We start from the raw sequence: 27,138 nt of genomic DNA, 5'->3' as shown, positions 1-27,138 counted from the left end.
GATGGTGGTGTAGAACCACCTTACTATTTCTCTCTTCATGTTTCTAAAATGTCCTACAATTCTATATATGATGTTAGATTTATGTGATACACACTGCTGCCTATTTTCCATTTTTAAATGATGTTTGACCTTTTGACATGCATATTAAGTTATTAAAGGTAACAGTCATACTTCATCTAATTCTCATATCAAAAATAAAATTCATGTCCAAGTGCGATTCTTTAAATCTCAATTTACTTGTTTATAAGTCAAATATCACTTAAAATCGGATAAAGAGGGAAATATGTACTGTATAACTTGTGCTAGCAAGTATGTCCAATAGGAAATTCATATATATGTTAAATATTATCTAGATATATGTCCCTGAGGGATAAGTTCATTCTAAACATTGGAATCTTATCTAGATATGTCAAGGCTTTCGTTGTAATGTTAAACAATCCAGTACAGACTACAGAGTAGCACATAGAGATTACATGATCCCAAATGTTAAACAATTTAAGTACTTAAATGTTAAAATCTTCCAAAAGTTACCCATCATAGTTTTCTAGTTCTACTGAATATACCACACGAACAAGCTGTCTCAATGCTACGGTTTATGCAGTTCAATTATATGGTACATCAGTGCAAAAAGAACACGAGCTGCAAAAATCAACAAAAGATGTAAATATAAGCTAAGTTTAGAAGAATGCTGACATAAATTTACAATAAACCATTCGAGACATGTGTGGAGTATCCTTCCATATAAAGGTTGAGTTTCTGTAGCCAATTAGAAGACAGAGAATTTGAGAATTCCAGCCAATCAGAAAGCAGTAAATGTGGAATACTCGAATTTCAGCCAATCAGAAGACAGAGAATTTCAGCCAATCAGAAAGCAGTAAATGTGGAATACTCGAATTTCAGCCAATCATAAAGATACTCAGGTTTAACTTTAAGTAATCAGGTAATCTACTACTAAACCAGTGTAAAATATTTTATTATTTTCAATGATTTTTATACCAAAAAAAAACAATTTGCAACTTCAAATGAAGTTAACATTTAAAATATCAAGTCTAGGAATAAGGCAAAGAATTCCGGCCAATCAGAAGACAGCAAATGTGGAGCACTCATATAATCTACTATCTACTACTACTTTAGTCTAAACTATTATTATTTTCAACTATTTTTATACCAAAAAAACATTTTGCAACTTTATATTTTGAAGTTAACATTTAAAAAATCCTCTCATATGAAGGTTGAGTTTATACTATTAATTTATCAGTTTAAATTAAAAAAATAAAGGTAAGTAATTAAGTTTATTTCATAACATAAAAAATTTAGAGCTAATATATAATATTTACATTTTAATATACAAAAACCATTGCTTATATTATATAATCTCATGAATTAAAAAAGTAAAGTTAAGTAATCAAGTTTTATTTCAGATAATATAAAATTTAGAAATAATATATAATATTTACATTTTAATATTAAAAAATCATTGCTTTTATTATATAATAATTTTGAATAACTTTGAGTCTACTACAAAATCAATTTAAACCATTTTATTAATTTTCAATGATTTTTATACTAAACAAATGTTTGCAACTTCATATTTTGAACTTAACATTTAAATCTATAACTATATATTATGAAAAATTAAAAAATTACAACATTTTGCAACCTCATATATTGAAAATTAACATTTAAAATCTGTAATTATATATCAATAAAAACAAAATATACCAAAACTATAATATAATAATCTCATCATAATTTGAAAAAATATAAAATATAAAATTTAGAACTTATATAATAATTAAATTTTAATATTAAAAAATATAAAACATCAAATTACATTTGACTATTAAAAAAAGTACACCTAAAATTATATGTATTATAATGTATAAATATATATATATATATATTTATATTTATATTTATATGATGAGCACTCATACGAGTTATGTAGTCCAATATTTAGAACTCAATTTGATTCAAACATATAATAATTTTGAATAACTTTGTTATGTAATTCCCTAGAAATTGTTGACTATCCATCTGAAGTCAACTCTGCAGTCAAAGATGAAGTCAAACAAGGGCTAAACTTGTCTTTTCACTAGAAAAGTTAGTTGTAAAGTTTGTTAGAAGTCTGGTCTTGTGCAACAGACATATAAGACCTGTATTGCAACATTTCTGAGCTTGCTTGATAGAAAATATAGATGAATGAATAGAGATAGTGTAGCTAGAAGGTAGAGATGAGAGTAAGATCTTGTAAGTTTGATTGATCGGTACTTTAATGGAGTTTTATATAGTAAGCTTTAGAAAAGTTGTGTAGTTTAAGTGTTTGATCTATTGTCTTTCATAATCAAGAATTGTAATATGGTATCAGAGTACCAGCTCACGGTTCTGCGACTGAATGTCAAGAATTTCATGATTATCCAGTTGATTTAGATCGTCTTCTTCATCGTCTTCTTCGGTAACATCATGAATCTCGTTTCTTCGATTCTTAATTGTTTGTGTTACTTTCTTCTTTGATTGTTGAAAGATTTAGTTGTGAATCATCGTAAACATTGATAGTTTCTTGAAACTTGATAGATTGTTCATCTATTTCCTTGAATAATTACTTTCGAGATTTGATAATCTGTTTCTTGAAGTTTCTGTATCTTACTCTCTCGAGATTACATTTGCCTTGAGTTTTCTTGTTGATTGAGAAAGCAATAATGTCTGCATCAACTTCTACTACTATTCATCAAATTGATCCATCTCAAGATCCTTCATCTCATTTTTATTTGCATCCTTTTGATAATCATGGAATGAAACTAGTTTCAATCAAGTTTGATGGAACTGGCTATAATGACTGGAAAAGATCGTTTCTCATCAGTTTGTCGGCTAAAAACAAATGTGGATTTGTTGATGGAACAATTGCAACACCTGCAACTACAGATCCATCATACAAAGCCTGGGAAAGATGTAATAGTATGATGATTTCTTGGGAGTTTTGGATCAGAATTTGGCCAGGAGTGTATTGTATTTTAAGTCTACAAAAGAAATTTGGGAGAATCTAGCTGAGAGATATGGTCAAGCATATGGAACTTTGTTGTATGGATTGCAACAGTCACTGTATGAAATTAGGCAGGGAAATGATAACATCTCGAATTACTATACTAAGATCAAGATGTTGTGGGATCAACTAGATGCAGCTGATCCAATCCAGAGTTGTAATTGCACAAATTGTACTTGTCAAATTACTCAGAAACTGATAAAATCACAAGAAGACAGGAGGTTGATAGAGTTTTTGATGAAGCTGAATGATAATTTTGAGATGATTAGAGGGAACATTCTGGTAATGAGTCCACTGCCAACTATCTCTCATGCTTACAGGATGCTAGTACAAGAAGAAAATCACAAGAAAGCTTACCAATATGTTTCAGTTGTAGATGGTGGTATTGCTTGTATTGCTAACAGAAGACAGTTCTCAGAAAGGTTCAAGAGTCAGGGTTATGATAAAAGGAATTTTACTCAGAATGACAACAGAAGCAGATTTTTTTGTGAAAATTGCAAAATTCCAGGAAATACTATACAAAGGTGTTATAAAATTCATGGCTATCCACAGAATTTCAAGCATGATAAAGAAAAGAAAGCAGCAGTAGTTCAATCAGGAGAAAATAAAGGAAAAGACAATGTTGTCTTTACAGCAAATCAATATCAACAATTGATGAAACTGATATCTAAGGATACTCAATCAGAAGACAGAGATAATCATTCAAAGACTGCTTGTGTAATAGGTAAGTATTGCCTTATATCTTCTACTGGTTTCAATTGGATTGTGGATAGTGGGGCAACTGACCACATGTGCAGTGATCTATCTATATTTTCCACTTTTGAAAATATTCAAGGGCCTGCAACATATATTACTATACCTGATGGTACAAAAGTCCTCATTAAACAAATGGGAACAGTTCAACTTCAAAATGATTTAATGCTGACTGATGTGTTATTTGTACCTGACTTCAAATATAACTTGATTTCTATACCAAAACTTTGCAAAGATTTGAACTGTTCAGTCACTTTTAATGATCAAGAATGTTTTGTTCAGGGCCTTTCACAAAGGCCACAGCTTCTTGGTAAATTCAAGCATGGATTGTATTACTTGGAGGGACAAGAAGAAAAAGTGTCATCTCAGATTATCTCCTCCAAAGTTAATACAGCAACCACAGAAAAAAAATAGCAAAAATGAAGAGAATAAGATAAAACTTTGGCACTTAAGGATGGGTCATCTACCACCTGCTATGTTGCATCATGTTGCTGATATATTTGATAAGCCTTGCAAATTGGAAAGTATTTGTCAGATATGCCCTGCAGCTAAACAAGTAAGAGTTCCATTTCCTGACAGCAATACTTCAACTGAAAGAGCTTTTCAATAACTGCATTTTGATACTTGGGGACCTTTTTGAGAATTTACACATGATGGCTATATATATTTTTTAACTATAGTGGATGATTTCACTAGAATGACTTGGATTTTTCTGATTAAGCATAAGTCAGAATTTGTGAAAATTGCAAGTGATTTCTTTGAGTATATACACAATCAGTTCAAAACTGTTCCTAATATAGTTAGGACTGATAATGCACTTGAGTTTTGTCGAGGTGGTATGAAGACATTGTTTCAATTAAAAGGCATTATTCATCAGAAAAGTTGTGTTTATACTCCACAACAGAATGGTGTTGTGGAGAGAAAACACAGACATATATTAGACACGGCTAGATCACTATTTTTTCAATCAAACCTTCGTATTCAGTTCTGGGGAGAGTGCCTTCTTGCAGCTGTTCATATCATAAATAAGATGCCTTTATTAGTATTGAAAAATATCAGTCCTTACCAGAAATTACATGGTCTTCCTCCTCCTATAGATCATTTCAGGACTTTTGGATGTTTATGTTTTGTTTCAACTTTGAAAAATGATAGACACAAATTTGCACCCAGAGCTGTTCCACATGTCTTTATTGGCTATCCTGTAGGACAGAAAGATTATAAAGTTCTCAATACTGATATTCTAGAAATTACTATATCTAGAGATGTGTTGTTCCATGAACAACATTTTCCTTTCCATATTCCTAATTCTGATAAAAATTCCACAAAATTTCAATTCTTTCTTCCCACATCTACTGAATTTTCTCCTCGGTGTTTTGATAATATTCCACAATTTTTTCAGAATGAATCACACACTTCAGATTCTCAAAATTTTGAATTTCATTCTAATTTCTGATTTCAATTCTGATAATTCTGATGGTTCACAAAATGACAATTCTTCTGATCTTCATATCAGAAGAAGTTCAAGAGCTATTGTTCCACCTTCTTATCTAAGTGACTATGTATGCAATTCTATTGTTTACCAAGAAGAGAGTCATTGGTGTAATCTAGTCTCCTATTCTGTTTTGCGTGACACACATAAGTCTCTTATTGCTACTTCTGAATCTTTAGTTGAACCTATCAATTATAAAGAAGCTGTTAAGGACCCTAAATGGATTGAGGCCATGGACAAAGAAATAGCAGCTTTAGAACAAAACAATACTTTGGATTCTGGTTGATTTACCTGCTGGTAAGAAGCCCATTGGTTGTAAATGGGTGTATAAAATCAAACTCAAAGCAAATGGGGAGGTTGAAAGGTTTAAAGCCAGATTGGTGGCAAAGGGGTTTAACCAAAAATGGGGGATTGATTTTCTAGAAACCTTCTCCCCTGTAGTGAAGATGACTACTATCAGATGTTTACTTGCACTTGCGGCTAGCCACAACTGGTCATTGTTTCAGTTAGATGTTAACAATGCCTTTCTTCATGGAGATTTGTATGAGGAAGTGTATATGGTTGTTCCAGAAAGGTATTTTAATCCCGACAACAAGGTATATAAGCTGATTAAATCATTGTATGGTCTTAAGCAAGCATCCAGACAATGGTTTGCAAAGTTGCTGGGAGAATCGTTGAGTAAAGGGTTTTCTCAATCCAAAAATGATTATTCTTTGTTCATTAGGAAAGATGGATTGAAGTGTGCCATTGCTGCTGTTTATGTGGATGATATCATCCTTACTGGAGATGATTTACATATCCTTCACAATTTAAAAAATCATTTAGATATCACTTTTAGTATTAAGGATCTTGGTAAGCTCAGTTTTTTCCTTGGAATTGAGGTTGGTTACTTGTCATCTGGTATTATACTGACTCAGAAGAAATTCACAAAGGAACTGTTACATGATGCTGGTCTAACAGAATTCAAGAATGTGGTCACTCCATTACCAATTAATTTGAAATTGACAGCCCATGATGGTTCTTTATATGATGATCCAACATTTTATAGGTGTATGGTTGGGAAGTTAAAATTTTTAACTCATACACGACCTGATCTTTCCTACACTGTCCAATATCTGAGTCAGTTTTTGCAGCAGCCAAGAATGCCACACTATCATGCTTTGATACATACTCCCAAGTATGTTGGTTCCACAGCTGGTCAAGGTATTGTCCTGAAAGCTTCTGACAAACTTTCTTTACAAGCTTATTCTGATTCGGATTGGGGTTCATGTGCTGATACAAGAAGATCAGTTTCTGGTTATCTGATGTTACTTGGTAATTCTCCAATTAGCTGGAAGTCTAAAAAGCAAGCAACCGTTTCTAAAAGTTCATTTGAGGCTGAGTACAGGGCTATGTCATCTGCTGTTTCAGAAATAACTTGGCTTGTTCGGCTTATTGAGGAGCTAGGAGTTAGTGATCTCAAACCAATTACTTTGCATTGTGACAATCAAAGTTCCATCCACATTGCTAAGAATCCCGTTCATTATGAACGAACAAAACATATTGAGATTGACGTCCATTTTACTAGGGACAAAGTTCTTGAAGGATTACTTAGTCTTGCTTATGTTCCAACTACCTTGCAACTCGCTGATGTCTTCACCAAAATTCTGCCATCGACACAGTTCAAGTCTTTACTGAACAAACTTGGCATGTCTGATGGTCAGCCAAGTTTGAGGGGGGATGTTAACTATCCATCTGAAGTCAACTCTGCAGTCAAAGCTGAAGTCAAACAAGGGCTAAACTTGTCTTTTCACTAGAAAAGTTAGTTGTAAAGTTTGTTAGAAGTCTAGTCTTGTGCGACAGACATATAAGACCTATATTGCAACATTTTCGAGCTTGCTTGATACAAAATATAGATGAATGAATAGAGATAGTGTAGCTAGAAGGTAGAGATGAGAGTAAGGTCTTGTAAGCTTGATTGATCGGTACTTTAATGGAGTTTTATACAGTAAGCTTTAGAAAAGTTGTGTAGTTTAAGTGTTTGATCTATTGTCTTTCATAATCAAGAATTGTAATAGAAATCTCTATAATATAGTTTTAATTAAATTGTCACCGCATATGTACATAATACATAAGATTTCAAAAATATAAGTAGCTAAGAATATTTTTTAAATAATATATATTTAAAATATTATTATTAATATTTTAGGATAGAGACATAATATCTCTTAACATTATTCACTCTTGCGAGTCATGTAGTCCAATATTTAGAACTCAATTTGATTCAAATATATAATAATTTTGAATAACTTTGTTATGTAATTCAGATCTCTATAATATAGTTCTAATTAAATTGCCACGACATATGTACATAATACATAAGATTTCAAAAATATAAGTAGCTATGAATTTTTTTAAAATAATATATATTTAAAATATTATTATTAATATTTTAGGATAGAGACATAATATCTTTTAACATTATTCACTCTTCTGAGTCATGTAGTCCAATATTTAAAACTCAATTTAATTCAAATATATAATAATTTTGAATAACTTTGTAATGTAATTCTCTACCAAAATCTCTATAATATAGTTCTAATATTTACATAATACATAAGATTTAAAAAAATATAAGTAGCTATGAAATTCTTTTTTATAATATACATTTAAAATATTATTACTAATATTTTAGGATAAAGACAGAAATATCTTTTAACATTATTTCAAATTTCAAAATTCAAACTAAAAGATAAGTTCAGATAATTTTAGGATTTTTATATAAATACACTTGTGCACAAAGATTTCACTCATAAAATTTTTAAACTGCTTTGAAATAACACTTGAGAAGAGCACCACAGAATCAACTCCATTAATGGATGGTCCAAGCCTCACTCCATAAGAATTCAAAACCTACTTGTCAATTTCAAAATGTTACTTTATCATTACAAAGTTACCCTGTGATAACCAGAAGAGGACGGATAGAATTGTAGCACAAAATATTTGTTCAAGTTCTTTTGTAACTTGCATGAATTTTAAATTATTATGTCACTATTGTTCACCAACATTATCTTTCAATTTCTCTTCTTTTTTTCTTAGATTCGGTTTTATGATTATTTCTTTAGTATTTTTGCACTATGTTGTAGTTTCTTAATAAAATTACTCATCAACTCCAAATGTGCTTAGTACAACAATTTTACCTTTTCATTTGTTACTCATCTTTTAAGATTATCGCATGTAATTTTAATTATTAATCTTAAAATTCTTCTACTAATTTTGAAAAAAAAATATTTGTAATATTATACAACTTAAGAATATCTCGATTACACTTGAAATTACATGTCAATTGTATCAGTCCTGATAGAAGGTAATATGTATTATTATTTTATCAAGAAAAATTATTTTAAAACTCTTCTGCTATTTATTAAATAAATAAAACTCATTACAATCATTTTTTGAACAGATTTAAGGTTTCAGCTTATGTTGCAAAATCTACCACCGTCATTGAAGTTATATTTTTTGATCGTGAGATTAGAAAATTGACATCTAAATCCGTGAACAATGTAATTGAATTAATGTACGTATAATACGATTATATATAATGTTTGTATTAAATTTAAATAGCTCAATTATCATGTCATATAATATATTTTTTTGTTTTAGGCGTAAAAATGCCTAGCCATGCTCAAGAAGGCAAAGAATTAACACTTACATTTTATTGGATAATAAAAATTATTAAGTTCATAAATGTTTATTATATTCTATTAATTTTTAGTACCATTACAATACATATTATTTATATTTTTAAATTACATTTACTTAATAATTTGCTTAAAATTTTATAATTTTAATAATAAAAATAAATGAATTTGTTTCCGGGTGCGTAGCACGGGCAAGGTACTAGTAGGCTGTAAGATTTCACATTTATTATTAGGGAATAAACATGTAGTGTTAATTGGTGTGAACAGTGTTATAGAACTCGGCCGTTCCGCCGATAAATCGGCCGAGTAATCGGCAAAGTTGCTGCTGCCGATCTAGTTTCATTGAATCGCTCCGTTATGCGGTTTTGATCAAATCGGGTCAAAACTCGGGTCAAATATAATTAAATCGGGTCACAGCATAAGACCTATCGAAGCGTTAATTGAAATGGCTTAAAACCTGGGTGGCGATGGCGGTGTTATATCATCGGACTTTTAGTGTTGGTTACTTCCAATACTTGTATTCAGTATATATTTGTCAAACGAGACCTGTCGAAAGAAGAAGATAAAAAGATTCAAAGGCTCCTTTGGGCTTTTTTGCTACTAAGGCCCAAATAAAAAGACGAAATCGAGAGAATTAAAGACAAAGCTGAAGTGCCCAAGTCTCTGTTAGCCCCTCCATTTTAAATTTCTATGAAAAATTTAATATGATTTATTGTATTTTCTAGTTATCCTATTTCCGGTTGGTCATAGACATTGATTTTTTTTATGTTACTGGAAAATTGTACATTTCACTTAAATATTTGTAATATTTTTTTTATGTTTATATAAATATTTATTAATTTTAAATTATTTCCGATTTTCTACCGATTAATCCTTCCGATTAATCCCCGATTCACCGATTAATCCTTATACGATCATGTGACCGATCTTCCCCGATTTCCGATTTCTATAACATTGGGTGTGAAAGATACAAGCTTTGGACATGAATTACTAAAATTATTTGAAATTCTGAACTATCTCTTCTTATAATATCAAATAAACTATTAATTGAAGTGACATTTAACATATGTGGTCAAGTCAAGGGCAAAGGGCTTACTCTGAATTCTGGATCATGATGATTTTGTGAAGCTAGGCAGACTCAGCTGCTCAAACAACTTAAAGACACAAAATTTGGAGGCTGAATACAGAAACCCAAGAGCAAATCCATCTTTACGATGCTGCATAAATCAAAGTTAGCTACAGTGTGTAAGTTATTGACATACTCTGTATATAAAAAAGGTCTAGTGTAAGCAAACTAGCAAAGAAAAATACAATTAAAGATCAATTCCAAGAAAAAACTGCACCTTTTCCCCAAGAACAAATACTTCAACATCAACCCGTCCAGACTTCTGAAATCCAGTTAGCCTTCCCTTTCCCTTGTAACGAGCAACCTAAATTTCCACAGTACATAAAAGTATAAATTATGATATAACACCATAGATACGGACATACGGTACATCATTTTGAAGTCTGAAGCTATAATAAAATAGTTAACTGCTCCAAAATCTCTTTCTAGAACAGATCCCGGAGCAAGTTTATATTGTTCCCCAACTTTTGCTCTGAATGATACCTGTTAAAGTAGATCATGCTATCATTAAGGTACTTGTTTATTCCACTGAAACAGTACCAAAGGAAGAAAAAAATATCCAAACTTATGTTCTTCCTAGGAAACCATATTTACTGAAATGTGTTGGTGTTTAGACTAATAAAGAAAGAGAGAAAAATATAAAGAAGTAGTGAATAAAATGAGATACATACTTCTATATTATTCCTGATAACCAATGATTTTATACACTAAAAAAAACTAAAACTCCTAAAAACTAGAATTTATCTTATTTACTAATTATTTGAAAAACACCTAACAAACTAATCAACAAAATTCCAGGAAAATAATTCAAATAATTTTGAATTATTCTCAACACTCCCTCATAATTCAAAATTCAAAATTCTAAAATTAATTTGATGATGTTGTACTTCCCACCATCACCATTGTTGTTGGAGCACTTCTCTCCACAATTTCTTTCGGGAGCCCTTCTCTCCACAGTTTCATTCGAGAGTCATTCTCTCCACAGTTTCATGTTGATGCACTTCTCACCAACGTACACATTAGAGCACTTCTCTCCAATATCAAAATAATTCTTCATCAAATACTTGTGTCTTATTGACACTTTTTTCCGTCTTGTCTCTACAATATTTTTACACATGTCCAAATCTCTTGCATTTAAAGCATCGAGGCCTTTCCTTGTTCCAACAATCTTTTTCTTCGTGCCCATTCTTCTTACAATGACCACATTGAATAAATTTTTGCTTTTGAGTTTTTGCCAAAAAAGTTCCTTCAACCGCATTTCCTTGTTTCTCATTGCTCTTCTTTGTTCTTGAGCTTGCAGAGAATTAATTAGCTCGGATAAAGATAGTTCACTTATATCTTTTGAATCTTCAAGAGATGAAAATTTTGACTCAAACCTTTCGGGCAAACTCACAAACAGCTTCTCTACAATTTTGCTATCAGATACATCTTCTCCCATCAGCCGCATTTTGTTAAAAACACCCATCAAATTATCATAATAATCTTGTATAGTGTCTTTTTCTTTCATGGCTAAAGTCTCAAAATCCCTTTTGAGATTTAAAACTTGCATCCTCTTTATTCTTGCTTTGCCTTTATACAATTCTTTTAGCTTATCCCAAGCCTCTTTTCCTGTTTCACAAGTCATGATTCTTGTGAAAATCGATTCTGACACAGTCGTATGAATAATTGATAAAGCCCTTGACCCTTACTTGACTCATTCTCATGAAGCTTGATTTGATTTAGAGTAGGATTGTCTGTAAGAGGTTGTATCTCCCTCTCACTTTCCACCCATGTCCATAAACCATGTCCATAAACCCAAACCTTTTAAATGAGTTTTCATCTTAACAACCCATACTTGATAATTTTCACCATTAAAAAATGGAGGAGAAAGATTTGGTGTTTGATTTGAAGATATGGCTATGTTATATCACAGGCCCTTAAGATCAATAAGGCTCATGATACCATTGTTGGTGTTTAAACTAATAAAGAAAGAGAGAAAAATATAAAGAAGTAGTGAATAAAATGAGATACATACTTCTATATTATTCATAATAACCAACGTGTGGTTTTATACACTAAAAAAAAACTAAAACTCCTAAAAACTAGAATTTATCTTATTTACTAATTATTTGAAAACACCTAACAAACTAATCAACAAAATTCCAGGAAAACAATTCAAATAATTTTGAATTATTCTCAACAAAATGTCACTATGGTTGACATGAATTTAGATTCTGAAAAACTGGTCTAACTTGCGTAAATTATATAGAACTATGTTACCCTCATCTAGTTTAAGTTTGGCTATCAGTAGAAGGCTCATTAAGACAATTCATCATACAAAAACTTGAGCTATTAATACTGCACAAATCTTCTACTACTAATATTAAAATTCACTACACACCCATGTGCCAGTATCAACTTTGTATGTCACAGATTCAGAGTTTAGCTCTCATAATATCATATCTTGACATTTTCTTGAAAAAACGGGAATATTTTGCCATTTGTGCAACTAAAAAAAACGGTAAAGTTGGAAAATAAAAAAAAACTCAAATTAGACAAACAAGTGTTTCACTGTTGTGAATTGATTGTCACATGGTCAAACATGTAATAGTAAGGCTAAACTTAGGTGTAGAATTTTTACAACTTGAATTAATTAAATGTCCCCTTTCACTTGCTATAAATATAGCTTGAATAAGTGAATGAAAAATACATCGAGCATTCTTTCTCTGCTCATTCTGCTTCTCATATTGCTCTCTCTCCGGTTAAAAATAGTAGTTCTTTAGCAACTCTTTTATTATTATAACCCGTATTTTATAACACGTTATCAGCACGAAGGCCTGCCGAAACTGAGAAGGTATAATTTTAATTTAAATATATATATATATATATATATATATATATATATGAGTAGACGTGGTTACACCCTCTACATATAATTTATATATATATGACCGAAGTAGACGTGGTTACCCCTCTACTAATAATTTAAATATATATGGCCGGAGCACCGCCTATTATTTTACGGTACCATTTAATTTTGGGTAATACCGAAGTAATTTTGGGTAATACCGAAGTATAGTAGGAACCTTAATTTATAAATTGCATACTTGTGGGATAATAACTTTTTACCCCTAACTAACTTATGCAGGATTGTCCACTTTAATTTATTATTGGTCGGAGATAACTTGCATACGCAGACGTCCGTATGGCGGGTGAAAATCCATTTATCATTTTATATATAGATTTGTTTATAATATCAATGATAATAATGATATATACATTGATTATTGCGTATTTGTTAACACACCCGATTAACTAGGATTTTATGTAATATTTACATTGGTCAATTAAAATTTGATAATTTTTCGTGTTAATTCAGATTTAGTATGACAAATATTACAAGCTTGTCGTTCGTTGCCTTGGACATTTCTGGCGATAATTATTTATCATGGGTACAAGATGTAAAGTTACACTTGGGTTCAAAGAAATTAAGCGATACAATAAAAGCAGAAAATAAATCCACGGCTGAAGAAAACTTTACCTCTATAATTTTTCTCCGACACCACATGCATGAAGATTTAAAATCTGAGTACTTAGAAGTCGAGGATCCTTTTATTTTCTGGGAAAATCTAAAGGATAGGTTCGATCACCAGAAACTAGTTTATCTACCTGCAGCTGAAAATGATTGGGTTAATTTAAGACTTCAGGATTTTAAGAGTGTCCGAGCATATAGCTCTGCTTTGTTCAAAATAAGTTCTAGGTTTATTATGTGTGGTGAGAAAGTTACGGAAAAAATAAAAATCGATAAAACACTATCAACTTTTCACCCCAACAATATCAACTTAGCAGAAATGTATAGGGAGCGCAAATTTACTAAGTTCGGGGATCTTCTATCAACTCTCCTCGTTGCTGAACAGAATCATGAATTGGTGATTAAGAATCATCAATCCCGTCCAACAGGATCTGCTCCATTACCTGAAGTAAATAACATGTCATTCCAGCAGAATGTACGTGGAAAAGGGTATAGAGGTGGACAGGATCAAGGTCGGTACCGTGGACGAGGTCGGAGCCACGAGCATTTTCGTCCATATAACAACTCTGGTCACCAGAAGTGGCAATCTGAATCACAGAGTAAAAGAAAGGCACCACGATGATGAAAAACTGAAAATGTTTGCTATAGGTGCGGCATGGATGGGCACTGGACACGTAATTGCCGTACCCCAGATCATCTTGTTAAGTTATACCAATCTTCTCAAAAATCAAAAGAGAAAATGGTAGAAACAAATTTCACCAACAATAACATAGATGATTTCCCTAGAATCACAACTGGAGGAATAAACATTAATGGTCTGGATGAACCTAACGAAACTCCCATATGGGAGGCTGAAGATTAGTTACATATAATTATTATAGTAGTGACTATTGTGTGCTTTATTTTGTTTGAACTATGTAGTGTGTTATGTTCTTATCAAATAAATTATGTTTCTTAATTACATACACAATGGATTCTGAAGATATATGCATTGCTGATTGTGGTTCAACTCATACGATTCTACAGAACCGAAAATATTTTACCCAAATAACCAAAACTGAAGCTCAAGTCGGAACGATTTCCGGCGTATCTAATATAATCGAAGGTTTTGGAAAAGCTAGTTTCGTCCTACCTAATGGTACCCACATACACATTCCAAATGCATTATATTCTAGTAAGTTTACTAGAAATCTTCTTAGTTTTAAAGATATTCGACTCAATAATTTTCACATCGAAACTACCTCTGAGGCTAATAGAGAATATCTTCTTATTACTTCTGCTAATCCTAGAAACAAGAAAATCTTAGAAAAGTTTCACTCACTTTCTTTAGGATTATATATGATGAAAATTAGAACTATTGAGTCACACAATGTCATTGCTTCCAAACTCGTAGATCCAAAATCTTTTACACTTTGGCATGAAAGATTAGGTCATCCTGGCGTCTCTATGATGCGTCGTATTATAGAGAATTCTACTGGTCATCCTCTTAAAGATTTTAAAGTTCTTTCCAACAATGACCTTCCATGTTCAGCATGTTTAGGAAAATTGATTACTCGACCATCCCCTACTAAAGTTCAGCTTGAAAGCCCAACTTTTCTAGAAAGGATCCAAGGGGACATATGTGGACCTATACACCCATCATCTGGCCCATTTAGGTACTTCATGGTATTAATCGATGCCTCAACTAGATGGTCTCATGTTTGTCTTCTCTCAACTCGTAATGATGCTTTTGCAAAACTACTTGCCCAAATAATCAAATTACGAGCTCAATTCCCAGATCATTGCATTAAGTCAATTCATTTAGATAATGCCGGCGAATTCACATCTGCAACTTTTGTCGACTATTGCATGTCTGTAGGAATCTCAGTTGAACACCCAGTTCCTCATGTACATACACAAAATGGGTTAGCCTATCAAAAGACTCCAACTTATTGCAAGACCGTTGTTGTTGAAAGCAAAATTACCTACATCTATTTGGGGTCACGCAATACTCCATGCTGCTAATATTATTAGGATTAGACCAACTTCCTACAACCAACATTCTCCACTACAACTGGTACTTGGTCAAGTTCCTAATATTTCTCACTTCAAAATTTTCGGAAGTGTTGTATATGTACCGATTGCTCCACCACAAAGATCGAAGATGGGAGCTCAAAGAAGAATAGGTATCTACGTTGGTTTTAATTCCACATCTATAATTAGATATCTGGAGCCTCTAACCGGAGACTTATTTACCACAAGATATGCAGATTGTCATTTTGACGAGTCTATGTTTACTCCCTTATGGGGAGATAAACATTCAAATAAAGTTAATCCTGACATAACATGGAATGCATCAGGATTATATTTTCTAGATCCATGAACCGGTCAATGCGAAATTGAAGTTAAAAGAATTATTCATATGCAAAATATATCAAACCAAATGCCTGACGCATTTAATGATTCTAGAAATATAACTAAATCTCATATACCTGCAGTAAATACTCCAGCTAGAATAGATATACCAATTCAATAATCAGATACAAAAGAATTGGTTACAGAATCAAAGCCACGCCTGAAGCGTGGTAGACCGGTCGGTGTAAAAGATGTTGCACCGCGAAAAAGAAAAATAAAGAAAATTGCCCCTGAAGTGGCACATGCTCCAGAAGAAGCAAATACCCCTAAAGTGGTTTTATCTCCTGAAGAGATTCCAGTCCCTGAAGATACGGGATTAAACAATCATGAAATTTCAATAAATTATGTGCATGATATGAAATTATGGGATCGAAGTAAAGCCATAATCGATGATGTATTTGTGTATTCCGCAACATTGGATGTAGACATAAATTCTGATCCTGAACCACAAAGTGTGGATGAATGTCGTCGAAGAAAAGACTGGCCAAAATGGAAAGACGCAATCCAAACAGAATTAAATTCATTGCGTAAAAGAGAAGTATTTGGACCTATTGTCCAAACACCAATTGGTGTGAACCCTGTTGGGAATAAATGGGTATTCATAAGAAAACGAAATGAAAAGAATGAAATTATGAGATATAAAGCCCGACTTGTAGCACAAGGGTTTTCTCAAAGACCCGACATTGATTATCAAGAAACATACTCTCCAGTGATGGATGTAATTACTTTTCGTTTTATATTAGGTATGACATCTAAAGAAAAATTAGAAACACGTCTTATGACGTCGTTACTGCATACCTGTATGGTTCACTTGATAGTGAAATATTTATGAAAATCCCAGAAGGATTAAAAATGGATGAGTTCAAGAAACCTCGTCATATATACTCCATTAAACTTCAACGATCATTGTATGGACTGAAACAATCTGGTCGTATGTGGTATAACAGACTTAGTCGTTATTTACAAAAGAATGGGTATATTAGTAATCGAATTTCTCCATGTGTTTTTATCAAAAAATTACAATCTGGTTTTGTGATTATTGCTGTATATGTGGATGATTTAAACCTTGTAGGGACAACTACGGAGGTTGATGAAGCTGTCATATATCTAAAGACAGAGTTTAAAATGAAAGATCTTGGAAGGACAAAATATTGCCTGGGTATACAAGTCGAGCACTTGTCATCGGGAATTTTCCTCCACCAATCTACATATACATAAAAGATTTTGAACAGATTTTACATGGATAAATCTCATCCATTGACTACTCCAATGGTGGTTAGGTCTTTAGAGCCTGATAAAGATCCATTTCGACCACGAGAAGATGATGAAGAAGTTCTTGGTCCTAAAATCCCATATCTAGGCGCAATTGGTGCACTTATGTATCTTGCAAATAATACAAGGCCGGATATTGCATTTGCTGTGAATTTATTGGCTAGATTTAGCTCTGCTCCGATGGACAGACATTGGAATAGGATCAAACATATATTCCGTTATCTTCGTGGAACAACAGACTTTGGATTATTCTTCCCGAAAAACTCGACATCTCAGTTGATTGGATATGCAGACTCTGGATATTTGTCAGATCCTCATTTTGGTAAATCACAAACTGGATATGTGTTTACATATTGTGGTACAGCCATTTCCTGGAAATCTACGAAGTAAACTACAGTGACAACCTCAACAAATCACTCAGAACTTATTGCAATTCATGAAGCCAGTAGAGAATGTGTTTGGTTGCGATATATCATCAAGAATATTCGGGAATCATGTGGATTACCATACATCACTAGAAGTCCTACCATTATGTTTGAGGATAACACCGCATGCATTGATCAACTCAAGGAAGGATATATCAAAGGAGACAGAACGAAGCACATTTCACCATAATTCTTCTACACTCATGAGCTTCAAAAGAATGGTGAAATTGATGTACAACAAATTCGGTCATGTGACAACCTTGCTGATTTATTCACGAAATCATTACCAAATTCAACATTTGGAAAATTACGACAGAAAATTGGAATGCGCCGACTCAAGAATTTTTTTCAACAAAATTCAGAGAATGATTAGTTTTTTCAAGGGGAGATTGTACTCTTTTTCCTTCGTTAAAGTTTTTATCCCACTGGGTTTTTCTTTGACAAGGTTTTAACGAGGCAGTCTATGATCCATACCACAATGACAATCAAAGGGGAGTGTTGTGAATTGATTGTCACATGGTCAAACATGTAATAGTAAGGCTAAACTTAGGTGTAGAATTTTTACAACTTGAATTAATTACATGTCCCCTTTCACTTGCTATAAATATAGCTTGAATCAGTGAATGAAAAATACACCGAGCATTCTTTCTCTGCTCGGTTGTATATGTAATCGTAAGGCTAAACTTAGGTTGTATATGTGAATGAAATAACTTGGGTTCGATTCCCACAAACCACATCTTTTATATAAATATTAAAAATAGGGGTATTTTAGTCTTTTCAATTAGACTTTTTAATCTCATCAAATTATCCCCTTGTTCTCCTATAATATATAGAAGAGATTGAGATTTAAATTTCTTATAAAAAATTGACATTTGCCCGCAAGTATCGACTCAGTTGATTAAAGAGTGGATAATTATCCTTTTGGTCACATGTTCGAATATCATGAAAGGAAAATTTATGATTATGACTCCTGAACCAGATCCCGTCGCTTAAATGCGATTTATCTTGGTTCACGTGTTTTGCAAACTATTGCGTGAGCCCGTGGAGTTTACCCAGTACACACCCGAAAGGTAGCGACCGCGGGTTAACTACGATAAAAAAATTGACATTTAAATTTCTAATGTGCCACGAAGAAAAGTCAAAGTCGTAAAAAAACAGTAGCAATTTAGTGTTACCTATCATTATTTTTTAAAATGTTTGTACTATTTTACGTTTTTGGTTCAAATAGATTGAAATAATATTAAAAACCCGCGCTTTCCTGTCCTGATTTAGATGTTTATTTGAATATTAGGGACATTGGAGATCGGAGACGTGATAAACTAGTAAAAGTAGTTATTTGAATGTAAAAGGGTCTCTGTGACTGCTCACAAAACTCATTCATTTAAGATACACAAGTTCTCGTTAACATTTAAAAAAATTTATTTATCCTGTCATATTTTAATTTTTAAAATATTTTTATAAATATATAATAAGATAAATTTATAATAAAAATAATAGGATAACTTTAGTAGAATAAGTAAACTCCGTCTAATGATTTAACAACTTAGTAGTTTAGCGAATATATAACACTATTTATTTATTTTTTAATAATAAGATACATTACGGTCGTTTAGTAGGATAAGTAGAATATATCTAATAGTTTAACAAATTAGTAGTTTAGCAGATATATAACACAATTTTATTTAATAACCAAAATTAGGAAATGACCTTTGAACCAAATTATACCCCATTACAGTTATTATAATATATACTAGCCTAAAATCCGTACAAAGCATGGACAAATATATATATATATATATATATATATATATTATTAAATATCTAATTTATTTCCTTGTTGTTTTAATTTTTTTTTATTATTAACTAAAAATTGTTGACTTTACCTTTTCGGATAATATATTTTTCAAATCTAATAAATGCTTCTCGAACACCTCTGACCATTCCTCGTACTTAATACAATAAAAAGGTAAAAAATTATAAAATTTATGTTTGATGATTGTCTCGAAATGATTCCACAAGGATGTTGAATTCTTCTTAAGATTCAATTTGGCATCAATTTTTAGTAAACAATTTCTTATCTCTATCATTACTCAATCAATGTCATTCCACATTAAACTTCTTTTCCTGTTATGATTTTTAAAAGTTATGATACTCCCAACATCTCATATTACATGTCTTATTCTGTTGACCAAGTTTTGACAAACAATTACGACAATTTTATATATTATTTTAGAAAAATGAAAAATACATTTAAAAAAGAATTAGATATATTTTTTAATGATACTAGTTTTAAAATTTATTTAATTATATATTATGCGTAATTTGCAGTCAAACTTTAAATAATTTGATCGTAGACTAGTCAAAACATGACATATAATATAAGACGGAAGGAGTAATAAAAATTACATAATTCTTTGATAAAAAGTTTATGAGCAGGGCTGTAGGAGGTTAATCAAATATAAAGAGATTTAATAAGTAAATTATCCAATGTAAAACTTTGGCGAGAGAGCCAAAAAAGTTAAATTAGAAAATAATAAACAAATTATGATACATGCATTGACAAAAATGCAACCGCGTACTTTAAGTTTTTCTGTTTTTAGTTTGTACAACCTTGGGCTTCTCTTCAACACGTGGCTCACTTTTCACTTCGGGTAATCATTATTCAGCTATAAATACCCACTTCTTGCAAAGAACGAAAATTCGACGATTCAAATTCAAAGTTTTGCTTGTCTTGTGCATTTACCTCCTCCTTTTGTAAGAATTCATATTCTGAATCTGACCCATCTAAGCGTCTTTAAATATCATTAACTGACCTATGTCAACTTCGATTAATGTATACTCCCCGTCCCAATTTATCTGTATTATTTGATTTTTAATGGTCAAATTGACTCAATTTTGACCATAAATATAAACTCATTATTTCACTATTTTGAAAAACTAAAAATTACATATTGAAGTAGATTGAACATACTTCCTAATGATATAATTTTTAAAAATATCTTCAATAATCTACTATGTGCAATTTTCAGTCAAATTTGGGTCAATTTGACCGCAAAAAGTCAAATAAGACAGATAAATTGGGACGGAGGGAGTATTATTGTTCTAGTAGTGGCAGATTTGTTTTGTAAGAAACAATGATATCATCATAAGAAAATTTTATAAAAATAAATGTACCTGCAATCTAATATTTTAGAATATAAGAAAAAATGGATGATAATGAACTGAATGAGTCATCATGTTTAGGATCTTGTGAGGAGGAAGGTAGTCTTCTCCTATCATTTGAAGATTAATTATAACTAGCATAATAACTCTTGCGAGGCACGAGTTATTTTCTAGAGTTTTTTTATACATATAATTATAATATTTTTAGTTATATTCTTATTTGTAAATGTTGTATAATCTCTAACGTATTTATCTGTGTATCATTTTCATACAAGACATTACTAAATTAAACAACGTTTCCTATATAGCTCATGAAAAAAAATTATATATTCTTGTTTGTGTTGTATAATTATATTTAATAAATGAATATAAACAGAGTAGTCAGTGTACATTTAAAATGAAACAAATACACTTAATATGCAGAATGTCGTGGGTATGTTAACAAAGAAAAAGTTAAAAATTAACATATATGTTGAATACAGAGTTGACCAAAATTTTTGAATTTTATTTAAATAAACTATATAACTGGTCTATATTATAATTGAGTTCTCTACTAACTTACAATTAACTTACTCAATTTAAAAAGATAAAAAATGAATAACCGAATTCAGAATTACTTGCAATCATAATATAAAATAATATAAAATTTTCAATACTGTTAATATAAAAGTTGATTTTAATGAAAAATATTAGTTTTTGAAATTTAACGTATGTATGTTTGGAAAAATGTTAGTTTTTTTACACCACTCTTAACAAAATAAGATTATGTTATATGTGTCTATGTTAGCATGTGAATTATCGTATGTTACATTTCTTAGGAAATTACGATGGTTTCAATTATTTATATGCTAAATATCTGATTTATGTACATGTATAATCATTATTAATATCTAGTGAGACAATTGATTACTTAAATAACATGTATTTATAATTATTCAAAAATTAAAATTATGTAATAAATAAATTACAATAATTTATATGTGGTATTCACATTATCACTGATAAACAATCGATATCTGTTTTTTACACGACCGAGTATCAATCATGTAACATAAAAATAAATTATATATTATAAGACTTATTATTAATGTTCATGATTTTTTCAAGAATTTGAAGAAAAAATTGTAATTATATTGTTATTTAAACTATTTTTAAGTTTCTTTCATTACAACTCTAATATTTCTTCATATAATAATTTGATAATATTGTATACTATTCTCCTAAAATTAAATATTATTCAATTCGATAAAATTTTATAAATATTAGTTGAACTGGTTAATTACTTCAAATTATTGAACAATATTTATTTTTTAAAATAGAATAAAATGCTACAATATAGTATAGATATAACTTTTATTTGAATAATTTAAAATATTAAAATAATTCAAAATATTTGTACAACATTATCTTGATCAATAAATATTGTTTATCTAAAAAAATTCTTTTTAAAATGCTAGTTTTTTTAAAGTGAAAAATGAAAAATAAATTGATTTAATATATCACCGTAGTTTTAACAAATCTCATCAGATCTCATATCAAATTTCAAATATTTTTAAAATCGGGACAAGTCTCAAAACACTATTGCGCTACCAATGAAGTTAGTAATTTTAATACAAATAATCAATTGACTTGATCCTATAAACACCTAAAACACATTAATTTATATTAATTTAAGATATCAAAAAATTTCACTGGTAAGATATTCTCGTCGAACTTCTAATTTAAATTTACTAAACGTACAATGTGACAATGTTTTTCAGCTAGTCATATAGTCAAATTTCGAGTATTTTTTGAATAATGGGCCAAATTATAATTTCAAATTCAAAATAAACTAAAATTCATTGAGTCATTATAATTCGAACTTATCTAAATATTTAATACCAATCTAGATTATTTATATATAGGCGATTCTATTTTCAATATTTTCTTTAAAAATTATATATGTACATTTTAATTACTTTTTATAATAAAAAAATATGTTAAAAATATATAAGATATATTTTCAAACAAAAAAATAATAATCAATAAAATAATAATCCATTTATGTACTATGCCTAACTTTATATCTGGAATTCAGTTCTTTAAAATTAATTGTACAAATATTCAAGTAACTATTTTTTTTTTTGCGGAATTCAAGTAGCTATCTTTAAAGTTAAATAAAATATTTCTTTAGCACACTTACATATTATATGTATGATAAAAAACACATGTGACAATATGGTGTGACAATATGGTGTAGTGGTACGAGGTTGTACAGAAGAATGAATAAACTTGAGTTCGATTCACACAAAACACAACTTTCATATAAATATTAAAAACAGGGGTAGTTTAATCTTTTCAATGAGACTTTTTAATCTCAAAATATTATCCCCTTGTTGTGCTATTATATATAGAAGAGATTTAATCCTTCTCTTCTGACCTTATGTTGAGGAGATGGGTATTTTGTTCTGCACAAAACATATAAACCTTTATATATGAATTTCAAGTCACCATATCCAATTCATAATACAAATTGAACACCTAATCTACATCTCCAACTCTGCCACAAACAGAATACATATGAATCATTACATCATTGCATTTCAAACAAACCAAACTCAAACACATATTTCAAAATCTTAAAATGTGAAACGGGCGGGCGAAATTACGTGAGAGAGAGAGAACCTCAAACTTTTTTCACCAGTTTTTTTTAACAAAACTCAACTCTGCACAAACCTTTTTATTACAAAATTTTAATGATTAGCCAAACAAATATCCTAGACAATATCTTTTAAAGGGGCATTCAAATTCACAAAATATTTTGTAATAGTATTTCATATTAAAGCATCAGGCTACCCAAAATGATCAAAAAACTGAACTTATAATCAACTTCATAATGTAAACAGTTATTGAGAAGCTTGGCAAGTTCATCACTTTGCAGAGTTGAATAACTTTGGAAGTATATTGCTATTGTAGTTACTAATTAGTACAGATAAGTGATTAAAGGGTCATTTAGCAATTACCGAGATGGCTTTTCTTGTTCATAATCGATATAAATAAAATAAAAAAGTTGTAATACTAATAGAGGAAAACTATGTAGAAATGGATAGCAGCACTACAAAATTTGCTTACACAAATACGCCGTAAATTTGAACAGTTTCTGAGAACCTTGCCAACTTCATCACTTTGCAGAGTTTCTTAATTTTGTCAATTTAATTAGTAGGACCTACAGGAAGCATCATATGAAAGTTTGGTCAGAGCGCATCATATTCACAGATTCATCCAGGCTAAGAAAAGGTTATGATATCTATCAGTTATGTAATTGTGTTATATGAAACTATATTGGCAGTGACGTAAATTGTAAACAGAAGTAATTTCACCAAATTAGTATATAGGTTCTACTGAAGTTCCTTTTCCCAGAAATCAATACAACTTCAAAAATCAAACTCAAGCAGAACGCCTTTTTTTAACAAAAATTATACTTGCACATATTGGCCCGGCATATATTCCGGTCAGTGTTCAAGTCGGACCAAAGGCAAACAACGCAATTGCAAAAAATTAGAGCTCTATTTGCCTAAAACATTCTTTAGAACTAATTAATCAGTCATAAGGTATAAATCTTAAATTCTAGTTTCTTCTAAAGATGAGTGGTAAACCAGCATAAAAGATCACTTACTTTAAGCAAAAAGGCAGCTTTGTTCAAACTCAGGTCCTAACAGCTCTTCACATTATATGTGCTCAAGTTCGAGAAATTGTAAATTGAACCACTTACGAAAATAATATTATGGTGTTTGTAGATGGCATGCTACTCTGACAATAACAATGTCTCTTTAATATGGTACATTAAATCATGCAGGTGAAAAAGGTATAATATTTTACCTTCAAGAAGAAAGATCCACATAGTTTATGGCCATGTACCACCTTGTTGACATAGTCCGGTTGACTAATCCGCTAAAAGAACTCTCATCTACAATCACAACTACAAATTAAACACATCTACACCTATCTATCAAATATCGAACACAGAGTTTAAACAAAACAACACAAATAACTTTAAACATATACAACTACTACTAAAATAAATTAAAGTATACAAACTGATTTAATAGATTTGGAGACTCACATATAGATAAGAAGACAGGTAGTTGAGGGAGAAAGATAATTAAAAGAGGCAATCCCAATTCACCAGTCCCAGTTCAGCAGTCCCTGTTTTTCCTCAACAAATGGCGGCGAGTAATTGCTCACGTAGTTGGATCAATTTATTCAGCGTTCAACCCTGATCAATTTATTCGGCGTTCAACCCTTCTTGATTTGATGTTTCCCATGCTCTAGGAACAATTTCCTTTGTTATAAATTTAAGATAGTGTTCAAATTGATGTAGGTATGGGTTTTGCTGAATATGTACGGTAAGGTAGTAATGAAGAATAGGTGCAACAAATAAGCATTACATAAAAGAACTTCAATTAACATTCAGTTTTGATAAATGATCCATGCTTATGGATATGAAGTACTGACAGATAAAAATTCAGATATAGAAGCATGAAGAAAGGTGATATTTGATATAGAGTAAGTGTCATGACTCACTTTCGAAGAGACTTACTGTACTGATAGTGGAGGTGAAATCATCCTCCTCAATTTTGGCCATCGGAGTCCCGGCCGTCGGCGGAGAAGTCGCAGTCGACGAATGCGGCAGCGAGGTTGAATAAAGTTAGCAATCTGGGGGTAATCTATTTCAATATCATTTTTTTTTAATTGGGGATTTTAATCGACACAAGCAAAGCCTCTCTGTCGTTTTTTTGATGTTACTATATGTTCTCAAGAAGAGATTTGCTATAGAGCAAGATCATGAAAAGTTTTGATGTTCTAGAAAAAACCTAATCTAATCATTTGAGGTAAATTACCTGTTATGTACATTACCTTATCACTTGAGAGAATCGTTGTCCAAAAAAACATAATCCAATCATTAATTAACCGGAGGTATACTACGTATTATTATATTAATTAGCTAATCACTGTTTTGGACATTAGCCTATTAATTGAAGAGGGAAGTAATACAATCAATTTAAACAATATGAGAATACAAAAGAGAAACTTTTACTATGGCATTTTATCAAACAGTACAAAAGCATCAAATAGTACGCAAGCAAGTAGAACGATTAAAAGTAGCAAAAACAAATTACAAAAGAGACAACAAAAGAGATCACAGGTAAAAGAAAAAATAAATTAAAAGCGTAAGAACGATACACATAGAGTAGTTGAATTTACCTGCAGTGACGGTTTGTTTGAGAGCGACAACTCTTCAATTTTCTTGAGCAACAGGAGCGTGTTGTTGTGGGCTGTATGAGCCGTGTTGTCTTTAGAACCTGAGTCGGCATAACTGATTGTATTTGAGTATACCTCGTGTATATTATAACTGCACGTATTTTGCTTTGATAAATTTTTAATTTTCAACTATTTTTGTTTTTAAAAATTTGAATAAAATAGGAATAACCGTTAAATTAAATTAAAACATATTCCGGCTATTATAATATAGTATGGATACTAGTTTAGGACCCGTGCGATACACGGATTTTTTTTAATTTATATAATTTTTTAAATGTTAATTGAATTACAACTTCTGTGATGCATAATTTGTTTATTCATATTTTATATATGATATTATTTGATAATAATTATATATATACACATATATTGACAAAAAATTTCACGGCACGTATTAAATTGGTAAAATATAGATTATTCAGAGGTATTTAAATTTGAAAAAAAATATTACTAATTGAAATATATAGTATTATTGTTATTTTATGTGTGTTTACGAAATATAATTAATTTTAATTTAAAGGATAATTTTTATCCTGTTTTAATGGTATTCAAATCACGTTTAGTTTAATTCAAATTTTTTTATCCCGAGACCCATTTTACTGATCAAATCAAACTTCAAATCAAACTAACGATATTCAGTTTGATTTTTTTTTCTTTTAAGGACGGATAAATATATACTTTTGTTCAACTCATATGGATAGTATATATTATTTTGTTTAAACTGATCGAATATTATTTTAATTTAAATTATTTTACCGTTGATTAGTTCTACAATTTCTTAGAGTGGATAATAGTATGAATTACTTTGTTTCAAGCTAATGCTATTATTCCGATCAACGAATTATCAATTCAATAAAATTATTTTTTCAGTCGAATCAATAGTAGCTATGATTTTGTTTTAACGCAAAACACCGACTAAAGTAAAATATTATAATTAGTTTGTTTAAAATTTACTTTAATCTGGATCAATAGTATAATTTTATTT

At 30.6% G+C, this 27,138-nt stretch overlaps 1 long non-coding RNA gene across 2 annotated transcripts; it reads right to left on the bottom strand.

Annotated features, from left to right (window-relative positions):
* Positions 1–319: 319 nt before the first annotated feature.
* Positions 320–26,205, bottom strand: LOC141665974 (uncharacterized). 2 transcript variants are annotated; one of them, XR_012552154.1, is made up of 8 exons: positions 26,097–26,205; positions 24,955–25,173; positions 24,711–24,798; positions 23,964–24,057; positions 10,306–10,392; positions 10,059–10,179; positions 4,860–4,992; positions 320–639 (listed from the first exon to the last, which is right to left on the bottom strand). It is a non-coding gene; the product is annotated as an uncharacterized LOC141665974 (long non-coding RNA). The 2 variants fall into 2 exon arrangements; XR_012552155.1 differs by lacking the exon at positions 4,860–4,992 and having other exon boundaries at positions 322–639.
* Between the last annotated feature and the right edge of the window lie 933 nt (positions 26,206–27,138).

The sequence above is a fragment of the Apium graveolens genome, chromosome 1 (genome assembly GCF_009905375.1).
Source record: "Apium graveolens cultivar Ventura chromosome 1, ASM990537v1, whole genome shotgun sequence".
Classification (NCBI taxonomy): Eukaryota; Viridiplantae; Streptophyta; class Magnoliopsida; order Apiales; family Apiaceae; genus Apium; species Apium graveolens.
The sequence above is the reverse complement of the archived record's forward strand: the minus strand, read 5'-3'. Positions and strand labels throughout refer to the sequence as shown.